General features: G+C 48.5%; 1 protein-coding gene across 2 annotated transcripts in view; it reads right to left on the bottom strand.

Moving 5' to 3' along the window:
* Positions 1–11,751, bottom strand: part of chdh (choline dehydrogenase) — a 140,247-nt gene extending 128,496 nt beyond the window's left edge. Inside the window, exons 1-2 of one of the 2 annotated variants that reach the window (XM_072472490.1) lie at positions 11,657–11,698; positions 10,962–11,147 (exon numbers count right to left, since the gene is read on the bottom strand). The gene's annotated coding sequence lies outside the window, so the exon portion shown is untranslated. Of the gene's footprint in view, positions 1–10,961; positions 11,148–11,656 lie in introns of both variants that reach the window. The other variant, XM_072472489.1, reaches the window with a different exon arrangement.
* Positions 11,752–13,826: the final 2,075 nt, after the last annotated feature.

Raw genomic sequence — 13,826 nt, 5'->3', positions numbered from 1 at the left:
ATTTAAACCATGAGGCAATTGTAAATGAGTAAATATATCAATTAGAATATCCAATAGGCTACAAACATTAAAGGGACATGAATTGCATTAATGAAAATTCTGAGAGACTTGTGGAGGGAATTCCAGGGTTAATGACCTGGGCAGCTGAAGGCACAGCAGCCGCTGTTGCTCTTATTAGCCTTAGTTTTATTAGCTCTAATTCTGTCACCTTTGCTCACGAGTCGCCAGGTATCTTTCTGATACCGTCACATGGTTCAAGCTCTAGTAATGATTAATAAGACAGCACACCGCTTAGTAAGAGTAAAATCAACGGTCATTTATTATGTACAGCAATAAATACTTATACAATAATCCTACTTTCTAGATTACTACCTACCACTACTGGCCAATACTTATCTTTTGGGAATGGCCCACCAGGTCAGGGAAACGAATGGCTTATCGAATTTGCTCTGGCCTGCGGGATTCAAAGGCTGGTACAGGTCGATGGCTAGGAGTCTCTATCGGGTAGCGATCGCTGGAGTCAAACTTACGGTTGCTGGTCGATGGTTCTTGCGAAGGTTGCGAGCAGGAGAAGAAGGAAGAGAAGGGTCGATCTGAACTTGGCCCCCTATTTTTATAGTTCCCGGGAGCTTCCCGCCTCTCGGGGCGGACCTTGACCCTGGTCCCAAGTGATTGGACTTGTTCCCAATCACTGGCTTCGATATGCTCCAATAATGGGGCGATTCCTTGATCGGTGGGTGGTCGTTCACCTTTCTTTGTCTCGGCCACTGCTGGCGCCGAGAGGTCTGGATCGGCATTCAATTGCTCATATGTTGCAATTGTTCCCGGGGATAGCCGATTAAACTCCAGATGTCTGGGTTGATGTGCTGCTAATGGTCGCAGGTATCGATCTGGGCCGACTTCCCCAGAGCCGAATACACTGTTCTGTCTGCAGCTGTCCGTTTGTGCCCTGTTGGCTGATTTTCCCATCAGCCTTTTCAGTTAGCCATTTTAGATCGGGGTTTTGGCCAAATTAGTCGGGAATCAGCCATTTTAGGTGGCTACACCGCCAATTGTGGAGCATTTAACATCAGATTGTGCAAGAAGCCAAACTCGGAGTCGCACAGATATCTCAGCAGGCTGGAGGAGGTACAGTGTTAGGGGGCAATTTGAAATCAAAGATGAGTTTTAAAATTGAGTCATTGCTTAATCGAGTGTCAATGTAGGTCAATGAGCACAAGGTGAATGGGACTTGGCTCACGTTAGGATTTGGGCAGCATTGAGACAGGAGGAAAAACAAGACAGACTAAGATGGGTTTCGTGTGCATATGCACAGAGTGTGGTAAATAAGGTTGGTGAACAACAAGAACAAGCAGCCACATGGAATTATGAGAGAGCGGACATTAACTTAATATTCCTGGCAACAATGTATTTATGAAAGATAGGGAAGAATAGGCGGGGGATTGTCAGTAATAAAGGTATCATACAGTACTAAAAAGGGACGATGTAACTTTACGATCCAAAGTACATATTTTATTTCATAGAATTTACAGTGCAGAAGGAGGCCATTTGGCCCATCGAGTCTGCACTGGCTCTTGGAAAGAGCACCCTTCCCAAGTAAGAAGTCTTATTAGTAAGAAGTCTTCCAACACCTGCACTCCGAAAGCTAGTGATTCGAAACAAACCTGTTGGACTTTAACCTGGTGTTAAAGACTTCTTACTGTGCCCAGCCCAGTCCAAGGCCGGCATCGTCACATCATATTTTATTAGAATTAAGGAACAATAGAGGAACAATCACAATGCTAGTTATATTTTACAAATTATCAGATATAGTGAGAAGGAGATAGAGCAGCAAAATTGCAGAAAGATGCAGGAAGTTTAGAGTAATGACAATGGGAGAACTTTAATTATCTGAATTAACACTGGGGAAAATAACACTGAAGGGGAAAGAGGGGGAAAAGTTTCTGAAATATGGACCGGAAAACTTTCTTCATCAGTATACTTCCAGCCCAATGAAGAAATGCTGCGGCTAGTTCTGGAGAGTGAAGTGGGTGAACATTTGGGAAACAGCGATCACAATATCATTAGGTTTAGAGTAATAACAGGTGAGAACTAGGAAACATCTTATGAAACAACTCAACATTAGAGGATAGTTTCTGTGATTGAAAAAGGATACTGGCCCAGGTAGATCGATTGATTGGTAAAATAGTAAATAGTCATAGAGTTTTACAGCAGAGCAAGAGGCCCTTCGGTCCATTGTGTCTGCCAGCCATCAAACACCTATTCTAATCCCATTTTCCAGGGCTTGGTCAATAGACTTGTGTGCCATAATGTTTCAAATACTTATAAGAACATAAGAACTAGGACCGGGAGTAGGCCATCTGGCCCTTCGAGTCTGCTCCACCGTTCAATGAGATCATGGCTGATCCTTTGTGGACTCAGCTCCACTTTCCCACCCGAACACCATAACTCTTTATTCCTTTATTCTTCAAAAAACTATCTTTCTTTATCTTGAAAACATTTAATGAAGAAGCCTCAACTGCTTCACTGGGCAGGGAATTCCATAGATTCACAACCCTTTGGGTGAAGATGTTCCTCCTAAGCTCAGTCCATACATTGAAGAAGCATCTAAATGCTTCTTAAATGTCGTGAGCATTCTCATCTCCACCACCCTTTTAGGCAATGAGTTCCAGTATTTCAACACCCTCTGGGTGAAAAAGCTTTTCCACAATTTCTCTCTAAATCTTCTGTCCTTTACCTTAAATCAATGACCCCTGGTTATTGACCCTGTTACTAAGGGGAAATTTTCTTCCTGTCGATGTCCCTCACAATTTTGTATACTTCAGTCAGGTCCCCCCTCAGCTTTCTCTGCTCCAAGAAAATCAACCCCAGCCTAACCAGACTCTCTTCATAGCTGAAATGCTCCAACCCAGGAAATATCCTGGTGAAGCTCCTCTGCACTCTCTAGTCCAATCACATCCTTCCTATAATGTGGCAACCAGTTCTGCAGGCAGTACTCTTGCTGTGGCTTCAGGAGCATTTTATACAGCTCCACCATAACCTCACTGCCATTATATTCTATGCCTCAGCCAATAAATGCAGAAGTATCCCATATGCCTGCTCGACCACCTTATCTACCTGTCCTGCTGCTTCAGTGATCTTTGGACATACACCCCAAGGTCCCTCTGGTCCTCTATACTTCCTAGCATCCTACCATTCACAATGCATTCCCTTGCCATGTTAATCCTCCCTAAATGCATCACGTCACACATTTCAGGGTTAAATTTAATTTGCCACTATTCTGCCCATCTGACCAGCCCATCGATATCGTCCTGTAATCTAAGGTTTTCCTTCTCGCTATGTACCGTGCCACTGATATTTGTGTCATCTGCAATGGCGGCGATTCAGATATAGACTACACAAATTCCCATGAGGGAGAAAGGAGATCCATCCAAAGTCAAAGTGAATGGGGGCCAGGGTCATGAGGGGAAACCGGGACCGGGGAGAGCAGAGTAAAACTGGAAATGGTATTCAGGGATTTAAGCAGGACTGAAGAGACTGGGACACAGAATTTCCTGCAGAGCCATGAACAACAGCAACATGACAAGGGGGAGAAGCACTAAAATAGAGCGGTCAGTGAACAGACACGTATAAACTAGGCTTTTCCTGTGAGTAAAGGTTAAAAATTGGTTCCATTTTATTACTGTTGCATAATGATGAGAATTTGAGTGGTTACCAGAATTGCACAGAATTATACAGAATTCCCAACACAGGAACTGACTGCTCCACCTCACTGGTCTACTTTGGCGTTCGTGCCTCCTCCATGAACCTCCTCAAACCAGGTAGAATCAAAATTCCTTCCACCTCTGGGTTTACCTCTGCGGACACCGTTACCCATCTTCAGTGGCAACCCACTATTCTACCTGATTCCTGGAAATGAGGTGGGCCAAGTAGATCAAGCGTCAGTGGGGGGACATTTGGGAAACAGTGATCATTACATCATAAGGTTCAGGATGACAGTAAAAACGGATAACGGGCAACCCAGAGTAAAATTAATTAACTGGGGAGAGAGCCGACTTCAATGGGGCAAGAACTGAGCTGGGCCGGACAGAGCGTAACCACAGATTGGATGGGAGAAACTGTTGCTGAACAATGGGCTCCATTCAAGGAAGAAATGTTTTGGCGACAGTTAAGGTATTACTTCATAAGAGAAAGGTAGGGCAAACAAATTTAGAGCTCCCTGGATGAAAAAGGAGATAGAAACTAAGATTAAAAAATAAAAAGTGTGCTTATGACAACTGTCATGTAGAAAATACAATTGAATACCAAACTGAATACATAATGTTCGGCAGAGAGGTGAAGAAGCAGAGGAGCCAAGAGGGATAAGAAAAGTCTGGCAGCCAACATAGAGGGGAATCCCAAAACTTCTGCAGGCACAAAAATAGTAAAAGGGTGGTAAAAGGAGAAGTAGGGCCAATTAGTAACCAAAAAGGGGATTAGCGCAGGCATGGGCATGGCGATGGTGTTCGATCAATACTTTGCATCTGTCTTTACCAAAGAAAGTATTCCCACTCGTAAAAGGATCAAGAAGAAGAGGGAACAGATTTAAAGTGATTTGCAAAAGGAGCAAATACATGAGAAAATCTTTTTCACACAAGTGGCTCGGGGCTGGAATACACTGCCTCAATGTGTGGTGAAGGCAGGTTCAATTGAGGCATTCAAAAGGGCATTATATAAATATTGAAATAGAAACAATGTGCAGGTTTATGGGGAACAGGCAGGTGAATGGCACTGAGTCATGATGCTCATTTGGAGAGCTGATGCAGACACAAATGGCCTCCTTCTGTACTGTAACAATTCTATGGTTGGGTTTCACAAATTTCTCATAGGACATTTAGAACTCAGGACCACAAGTTTAAAACAAGGGAATTGCTTATTTCAGACAGGGATGAGGAAAAATATTTTCTCTGAGGTGCACATGAATCTTTGGAACTCTCTTCCTTAAAAGGCAGTAAAAGCAGAGTCTTTGAATATGATTAAGGCAGACCTGGATGGGTTCTTGATAAGCAAGATATGGAAAGATAATTGGGGGTGAGCGGGGATGAGGCTACAATCAAATCAGCCGTGATCTTATTGAATGGCAGAGTAAGCTTGAGGGGCCAAGTGGCCTACTCCTGCAACTAATTTGTATGTTCATATGTGTACATGAAAGGTACAGTAAGAAGTCTTACAACACCAGGGTAAAGTCCAACAGGTTTGTCTCAAATCACTAGCTTTCGGAGCACTGCTCTTTCCTCAGGTGAATGACGAGGTATGTTCCAGAAACATATATATATAGACAAAGTCAAAGATGCAAGACAATGCTTTGAATGCGAGCATTTGCATGTAATTAAATCTTTACAGATCGAGAGATAGGCCTAACCCCAGGTTAAAGAGGTGTGAATTGTCTCAAGCCAGGACAGTTGGTAGGATTTAGCAAACCCAAGCCAGATGGTGGGGGTTGAATGCGACATGAATCCAAGGTCCCGGTTGAGGCCGTACTCATGTGTGCGGAACTTGGCTATAAGTTTCTGCTTGGTGATTTTGCGTTGTCGCGCGTCCTGAAGGCCGCCTTGGAGAACACCTACCTGGAGATCCAAGCGATTTTTCACAGTGCTTCCAAGCGATTTTTCACAGTGCTCAGCAAAGTTTTATACTAACAAAAAGGAAGGACGGTAGAAAGAGGGAAAATCGACTGTGGATATCTAAGGAAATAAGGGAGAGTATCAAATTGAAGGAAAAAGCATATAAAGTGGCAAAGATTAGTGGGAGACTAGAGGACTGGGAAATCTTTAGGGGGCAACAGAAAGCTACTAAAAAAGCTATAAAGAGTAAGATAGATTATGAGAGTAAACTTGCTCAGAATATAAAAACAGATAGTTAAAGTTTCTACAAATATATAAAACAAAAAAGAGTGGCTAAGGTAAATATTGGTCCTTTAGAGGATGAGAAGGGAGATTTAATAATGGGAGATGAGGAAATGGCTGAGGAACGGAACAGGTTTTTTGGGTCAGTCTTCACAGTGGAAGACACAAATAACATGCCAGTGACTGACAGAAATGAGGCTATGACAGGTGAGGACCTTGAGATGATTGTTATCACTAAGGAGGTAGCGATGGGCAAACTAATGAGGCTAAAGGTAGACAAGTCTCCTGGCCCTGATGGAATGCATCCCAGAGTGCTAAAAGAGATGGCTAGGAAAATTGCAAATGCACTAGTGAAAATTTACCAAAATTCACTAGACTCTGGGGTGGCCCCGGCGGATTGGAAATTAGCAAACGTGACACCACTGTTTAAAAAAGGAGGTAGGCAGAAAGCGGGTAATTATAGGCCAGTGAGCTTAACTTCGGTAGTAGGGAAGATGCTGGAATCTATCATCAAGGAAGAAATAGCGAGGCATCTGGATGGAAATTGTCCCTTGGGCAGATGCAGCATGGGTTCATAAAGGGCAGATCGTGCCTAACTAATTTAGTGGAATTTACCAGGACATTACCAGTGCGGTAGATATCGGGGAGCCAATGGATGTGGTATATCTGGATTTCCAGAAAGCCTTTGACAAGGTGCCACACAAAAGGTTGCTGCATAAGATAAAGATGCATGGCATTAAGGGGAAGGTAGTAGCATGGATAGAGGATTTGTTAATTAATAGAAAGCAAAGAGTGGGGATTAATGGGTGTTTCTCTGGTTGGCAATCAGGAGCTAGTGGTGTCCCTCAGGGATCAGTGTTAGGCCCACAATTGTTCACAATTTACATAGATGATTTGGAGACCAAGAGCAATGTGTCCAAATTTGCAGACGACACTAAGATGAGTTGGAAAGCAAAAAGTGCAGAGGATACTGGAAGTCTGCAGATTTGGATAGGTTAAGTGAATAGGCTAGGGTCTGGCAGATGGAATACAATGTTGACAAATGTGAGGTTATCCATTTTGGTAGGAATAACAGCAAAAGGGAATATTATTTAAATGATAAAATATTAAAACATGCTGCTGTGCAGAGAGACCTGGGTGTGCTAGTGCATTAGTCGCAAAAAGTTGGTTTGCAGGTGCAACAGGTGATTAAGAAGGCAAATGGGACTTCCGGTGATGGCGGGCGGGAGGCAGCTGCGCGTTGGAGGGCTCCCGTTCGGGAACGGCATTGTCGGGGGTTACCGCCCGGTCCTAGGGCCAGCGAAGGCGGTAAAAGTCGGGAGACAGCACAGAGGAGAAGAATGTCGAAGACCAGCAAAAAAACGGCCGTGAAAAAAGCGGCTGAAAGTCCGTTGGGGAGTGGAAAGGTCACTGCGGGGTCAGTAAAGGAAATGGAGGCTGGAGCACCAGGGGAGGCCGCAGTGCTTACGGCTGAAGGAATAACTAAGGTGACGGCTGCGGAATTCGAAAAGCAGTTTGCAAAATTGATGGAGACGGTGAGGAAGGAGATGAGGGAGGTTTTGTGTGCGCTGGTGGAGGAGGCGATTTCCCCGGGGATGACATCGGTGGCGAGCGCAGTGGCGGAGGTGCGAGAGCGAGGGAAGGCGCTGAAGGAAGTGGAGGAGACGTTATTGCAGCACGGTGATCAACTTGCCTCGATGGGAAAGGAGATGCGGAAGGTGATGGACATTAACAAGGATCTGCGAGGAAAAATGGAAGACCTGGAAAACAGATCCAGGCGACAGAATTTGAGGATTGTGGAGCTGCCCGAAGGAGTTGAAGGACTGAAGCCGACTGAGTATTTTGCCGCGATGCTGGCAAAGCTATTGGGGAAGGGGGAGGATCCCTCCCGCTATGAACTGAATCGGGCTCATCGGTCGTGGAGGCCTGTACCAAAGGCAAGTGAGCCGCCAAGGGCAGTGACTCTGTGCTTCCGTAGGTACAGTGTGAAGGAGAAGGTCCTGAGCTGGGCCAAGCAGAAGCGGGTGGTGCAGTGGGCTGGAGCTGGTATACGTGTATACCAGGACTTTACGGTGGAGCTGGCGAGGAGGTGGGCTGCCTTCAACCGGGTGAAGAGGGCACTGTACATTAGCAAGGTGCAGTGCGGCATTGTATATCCAGCGAAGCTGAGGGTGACTTATAAGCTCAGGGACTTTTATTTTGGAACGGCGGAAGCAGCGGAGGAGTTTGCGAAGGCAGGACTGTGGCAGAACTGACAAATTGAGAAATGGCCATGTGCCGATGTAATCTCATGACTGTATTTTCTTCTTTTTTGTTTCACCGCGGGTGTAGGGGCTAAAGGAGCCAATGTTGTATATAATTAGACAAGGGAAGTGATGGGACTTTCAATCAAAATGAGGGCTCTTTGGGGTGTAGATGGATATGCGGGGTTTGTGTGCTAAAAGGGGATCTCTGGGCTTTCCTAGTGCCGGGCAAGGGGGAAAGGGACCCGGGCGGGGGCCTCCACGCTGGCCGGTTTAAGCCGGCCAGTGAACGGGAGTGAGGTGGGGGGAGGGGCTGCGGCCATCGGAGCCTGGCAGAACAGGGTCCGAGTGGTCTAGCCGGGGTGGAAAGTTGGGGGGAGGAGTTTTACAAGAGGCAGTGGACGGGAGGAGCTGGAGACTTGGAGGGGGGGGGGGGGGTGTACAACTCTTGGGTATCATGTACGGTACTCTTTCAGAGGCTGGATGGCATTGAGTGTAGGGGGAGGGGGAGTGGACTCGAAAGGTAAATGGTGACCATGGGCGGTCCCGGACTCCTTTTTCTTTTTCTCTTTTGTTTCCACCGTGGGAGGGTTTGGTTTATTGGATGCATATATTGGCAGGTGGGCCGTTGTTTGGGGTGGTGGAAGGATGGGATCATTGGTATTGTTAAGGGGATTGATTTTGTATTTGTTACCATTTACTGTTTGTGGGTGGGGTGTAAATGTTTGAAAAAAATGTGAAAATGTAGAATACAAATTTTTTTTTTTGTTGAAAAGGCAAATGGAATTTTGTCCTTCATTGCTAGAGGGATGGAGTTTAAGACTAGGGAGATTATGCTGTAATTGTATAAAGGTGTTAGTGAGGCCACATCTGGAGTATTGTGTTCAGTTTTGGTCTCCTTACCTGAGAAAGGACGTACTGGCGCTGGAGGGTGTGCAGAGGAGATTCACAAGGTTAATCCCAGAGCTGAAGGGATTGGATTACAAGGAGAGGTTGAGTAGACTGGGACTGTACTCGTTGGAATTTAGAAGGATGAGGGGGGATCTTATAGAAACATATAAGATTATGAAGGGAATAGATAGGATAGGTGCGGGCAGGTTGTTTCCACTGGCGGGTGAAAGCAGAACTAGGGGGCATAGCCTCAAAATAAGGGGAAGTAGATTTAGGACTAAGTTTAGGAGGAACCTCTTCACCCAAAGGGATGTGAATCTGTGGAATTCCTTGCCCAGTGAAGCAGTTGAGGTTCCTTCATTAAATGTTTTTAAGATAAAGATAGATAGTTTTTTGAAGAATAAAGGGATTAAGGGTGTTCGGGCCGGAAAGTGGAGCGGAGTCCACAAAAGATCAGCCATGATCTCATTGAATGGCGGAGCAGGCTCGAGGGGCCAGATGGCCTACTCCTGCTCCTAGTTCTTATGATTACCCTTGACTGCTGAAGTGTTTCCCGACTGGAAGGGAACATTCCTGCCTGGCGATTGTCGTGCAACGTCCGTTCATCCGTTGTTGCAATGCCTACATGGTCTCGCCAAAGTGCCATGCTTCGGGACATCCTTTCCTGCAGCGTATGAGCCTGGGCTTGCAAAATCCTACCAACTATCCTGGCTTGAGACAATTCACACCTCTTGTTTTAAATAAACATTTTATTGAGGTATTTTTGGTATAGAAACAACAACAAAATAAACAAGATGCATGAAACCATAAACATAGTGCAAAAACCATTTGCCTTTCGCACAGGTCCCACCCTTATTACCCCCTACTCTAACCTAAACTACTCTAACCTAAACTACTCCCCCCCCCCCCCCCCCCCCCCCCCATCTGCTGACGATTAATTTTCCGCAAGTCGACGAACGGTTGCCACCTCCAGGTGAACCCTAACAGTGAACCTCTCGAGGCAAAATTATTTTTCTCCATATAGAGAAAGCTAGCCATGACCGACAGCCTGGTCTCCGACTTTGGGGGCTTTGGGTCTCTCCATGCCAATAGTATCCATCTCCGGGCTACCAGGGAAGCAAAGGCCAGAACATCTGCCTATTTCTCCTCCTGGATTCCCAGATCTTCCGACACCCCGAAAATCGCCACCTCTGGACCCTTGCTTTTAAAACCTTGGACATGACGTCCGCAAACTCCTGCCAGAATCCCCTAAGCTTTGGACATGTCCAAAACATATGGACATGGTTTGCTGGTCCTCCCGCACATTTTGTGCATCTGTCCTCCACCCCAAAGAATCTGCTCATCCGGGCCACTGTCATGTGAGCCCGGTGCACAACCTTAAATTGTATCAGGCTGAGCCTGGCACATGTTGCAGACATGTTGACTCGACTCAATGCGTCTACTCATAAACCATCCTCTGACTCCCAGCTCCTCCTCCCACTTACGCTTCAGCTCCTCGGTCTGCGTCTCCTCCGACCCCATAAGCTCCTTATAGATGTCCAAGACGCTCCCCTCCCCTACCCACCCTCTGGAAATTACCGTGTCCTGAATCCCCCTCAGCAGTAGGAGCGGGAAGAATTCACACCTCTTTAACCTGGGGTTACCCCTATCTCTGGATCTTTAAAGACTTAATTACATGCAAATGCTCGCATTCAAAGCATTGACTTGCATCTTTGACTTTGTCTATATATATGTTTCTGGAACATACCTCTTCATTCACCTGAGGAAGGAGCAGTGCTCCGAAAGCTAGTGATTTGAAACAAACCTGTTGGACTTTAACCTGGTGTTGTAAGACTTCTTACTGTGCTCACCCCAGTCCAACGCCGGCATCTCCACATCATCACATGAAAGGTGTTAGCACAAAAGCACCAGTGACAACGACACTCAGCTACATGGGACTCACCCATTCTAATGTAAATACAATTGCAGTCGTCACTTGCTCAGAGGTCCAGGTCCAACTCCAGCCAGAGCTGGTAAGGACTTGTCAGAAGGAGATCCGGGAACAACACACCACATATAAGCAAATTACCGCTGGAATCTGAAGCAAAAACAGAAGATACCGGACAATCTCAGCAGGTCTGACAAGCATCTGTGAAGAGAGAAGAGGGAGCTAACGTTTTCAGTCTGCATGACTCTGTCAGAGCTTTTGACACAGAGACTGGAAACGCGAGCTCCCTTCACAGATGCTGACACACCGTAAAAGGCACTTTCTGGGCATCAGGGCTGGTGCCTGCGCTCTGACAGAGCCATCCAGACTGGAAACGTGAGCTCCCGCCTCTCTCTCTCCGCACAGGTGCTGTCAGACCCGCTGAGATTGCCCGTCATTCCCCCCCTTCAGGAATGCAGGGCCCCTCACTCCCTGCCGCCCAACAGGGAGCGAAACGTCGCCGCCTCCCCCCCCCCCCCCCCGGGCCTCGGGGCCTGTGTCACCTGAGGGACGAAGCGCATCCCGCAACTTTCAAACTATCTCCTTTCGGGAACTTCGACTCCACAGGAAAAAAATCCCGCCCTCCCCACAAACGCTGCAGATGGTCCACACTCCGCTGTGACCGGGGGGGGGGTGGGTGGGGATGGGGGGGCGCTAACTCCGTCACTCACCCCTCTGACATTTGATCACTTCGCCCCCGCCGCTTCATTCGCTGCCCCGCTCCTCGGAGAGGCGGGCGGCTGCACCAGCCCGGACTGGATCAGCCGCCGATGGATCGGGATCCAGTGGAGCTGGATCGCACGGATCGGACTGAGGCACAATTGCAGCAATTCGCCAACCCCGAGGGGAACACATCCCCCCCCCCCCCCTCCCCACTGACTGGGAGAGACCAGCTCCAGCTCACCAACTGACTGCAACAGGAATGGCTCCCAATAGGTGACGGCCAGGGAGGACAGAGATAGGAAACCAGCAACAACAAAAGAGGGAATGCCATGGGATGAAGGGGAAAATAGAGTGAAGGAAACAATGAGAGAAAAGATAGGTTGAGAGATGAGGTGAAATACATTTGTCAGTTGTGAATGTGGGGAAAGTTATAGTAAATGTGAGATTGAGGAAACGTTAGCACTGTTGCTTCACAGCTCCAGGGTTTCCAGGTACGATTCCGGCTTGGGTCACTGGCTGTGCGGAGTCTGCACATTCTCCCCGTGTCTGCGTGGGTTTCCTCCAGGTGCTCCGGTTTCCTCCCACAGTCCAAAGATGTGCAGGCTAGGTGGATTGGCCATGATAAATTGCTCTTACTGTCCAAAAAGGTTATGAAATGAAACGAATGAAAATCACTTATTGTCACAAGTAGGCTTCAAATGAAGTTACTGTGAAATGCCCCTAGTCGCCACATTCCAGTACCTCTTTGGGGAGGCTGATACGGGAATTGAACCATGCTGCTGGCCTGCCTTGGTTTGCTTTCAAAGCCAGCGATTTAGTCCTGTGCTAGGGTCACTGGGTAAATAGTTTAAAGGGAATCAAAATACTTACTATCTCCAAATCACTCCCAGAGTAAGTGGAACCTTATTGAGCCAGAGGACTACAAAAGTGAAGGGAGACAAGCCAAACCAGAGACTAGGGGCGCGATTCTCTGATAATGGGGCTAAGTGTTGATGCTGTAGAAAGTACCGGAGCGCTTTACGGCGGCGTAAACAAGCCCCAGAGCGCACCGATTCTGCGGCTCACAAGGGATCAGCCCGGGCGCTGCGAGAAGCTCGGGGGAGTGGCCCGAGATTGCCGTCTGATATGCAGGGCCGCGTCGCATTAAAATAATGCGACCCCCCCCCCCCCCCCCCCCCCCCCCCAGCCAATGCTGGGAAGATGGCCGCCTGCCACGCAGCGCCAAGGAACCGGGATGCCGAACTGGACACGTCCAGGAGGACGCCGTGGAGCAGAGGAGGGGGGGCTCTGTACCCCAGGTCCGCCACACAACCCCACGCTACACCGCTCGCCATTTGTGGTGGGAGGTGGGTGCTGCCGTCAGCGCCGTCGTGCCGACACCCAGGACAGGCGACCAGTGGCGTAAGAAGCTGCACAACCTACTCAGGGCAGCAGGGATGAGTACCTAGCATTGTACCGCGGCACCAATCCCTCTACCCCCCACACATGTGACACCACCCCCCCCCCCCCCGGGTACAACCCCCGCCCATGCCAGCTGCATTGGCTGGGTGCCCTGTGCACCTATGCCATCATAGACACAACCGCTGGGCTGCATGCGTCGGACCGCCTAACACTGCTGATGTTTATGTGCCCCCCCCCAGGAGAATAATGCCCATAACCGCAGTGAGTGGCACAAAACCGCAATACAGGTGCACCTCCTCACATGCATGAGCAGAGGGCACTGGACCTCGCTGGTGGACTGAGATCGGAGGCGTGCCACCAAATGACACTCCCCTGCCTGGCCCCAGGCCCTCACCCCACCCCAGCCCCTCACCCCACCCCCTCACCACATCCCCCGTCCCAGCCCCTCACACTACCCCCTCACCACAGCCCCTCACCCCACCCCCTCACCCCAGCCCCTCACCCCAGCCCCTCACCACATCCACCGCCCCAGCCACAGCCGGTGGCCCCCAGGGACGCAGGCAACGACGGGGAGGGCAGCCATCACAGCAGCCCTGTGCCCGACACGGAGACCCAGGACACAGGAATGCAGAGGACGGACGCAGAGAGGACGGACGCAGAGAGGACGGACACGCCGAGGACGGACACACCGAGGACGGACACACCGAGGACGGACACACCGAGGACGGACACACCGAGGACGGACACACCGTGGACGGACACACCGAGGACGGACAC

Source organism: Scyliorhinus torazame, chromosome 13, assembly GCF_047496885.1.
Source record: "Scyliorhinus torazame isolate Kashiwa2021f chromosome 13, sScyTor2.1, whole genome shotgun sequence".
Classification (NCBI taxonomy): domain Eukaryota; kingdom Metazoa; phylum Chordata; class Chondrichthyes; order Carcharhiniformes; family Scyliorhinidae; genus Scyliorhinus; species Scyliorhinus torazame.
The sequence above is the reverse complement of the archived record's forward strand: the minus strand, read 5'-3'. Positions and strand labels throughout refer to the sequence as shown.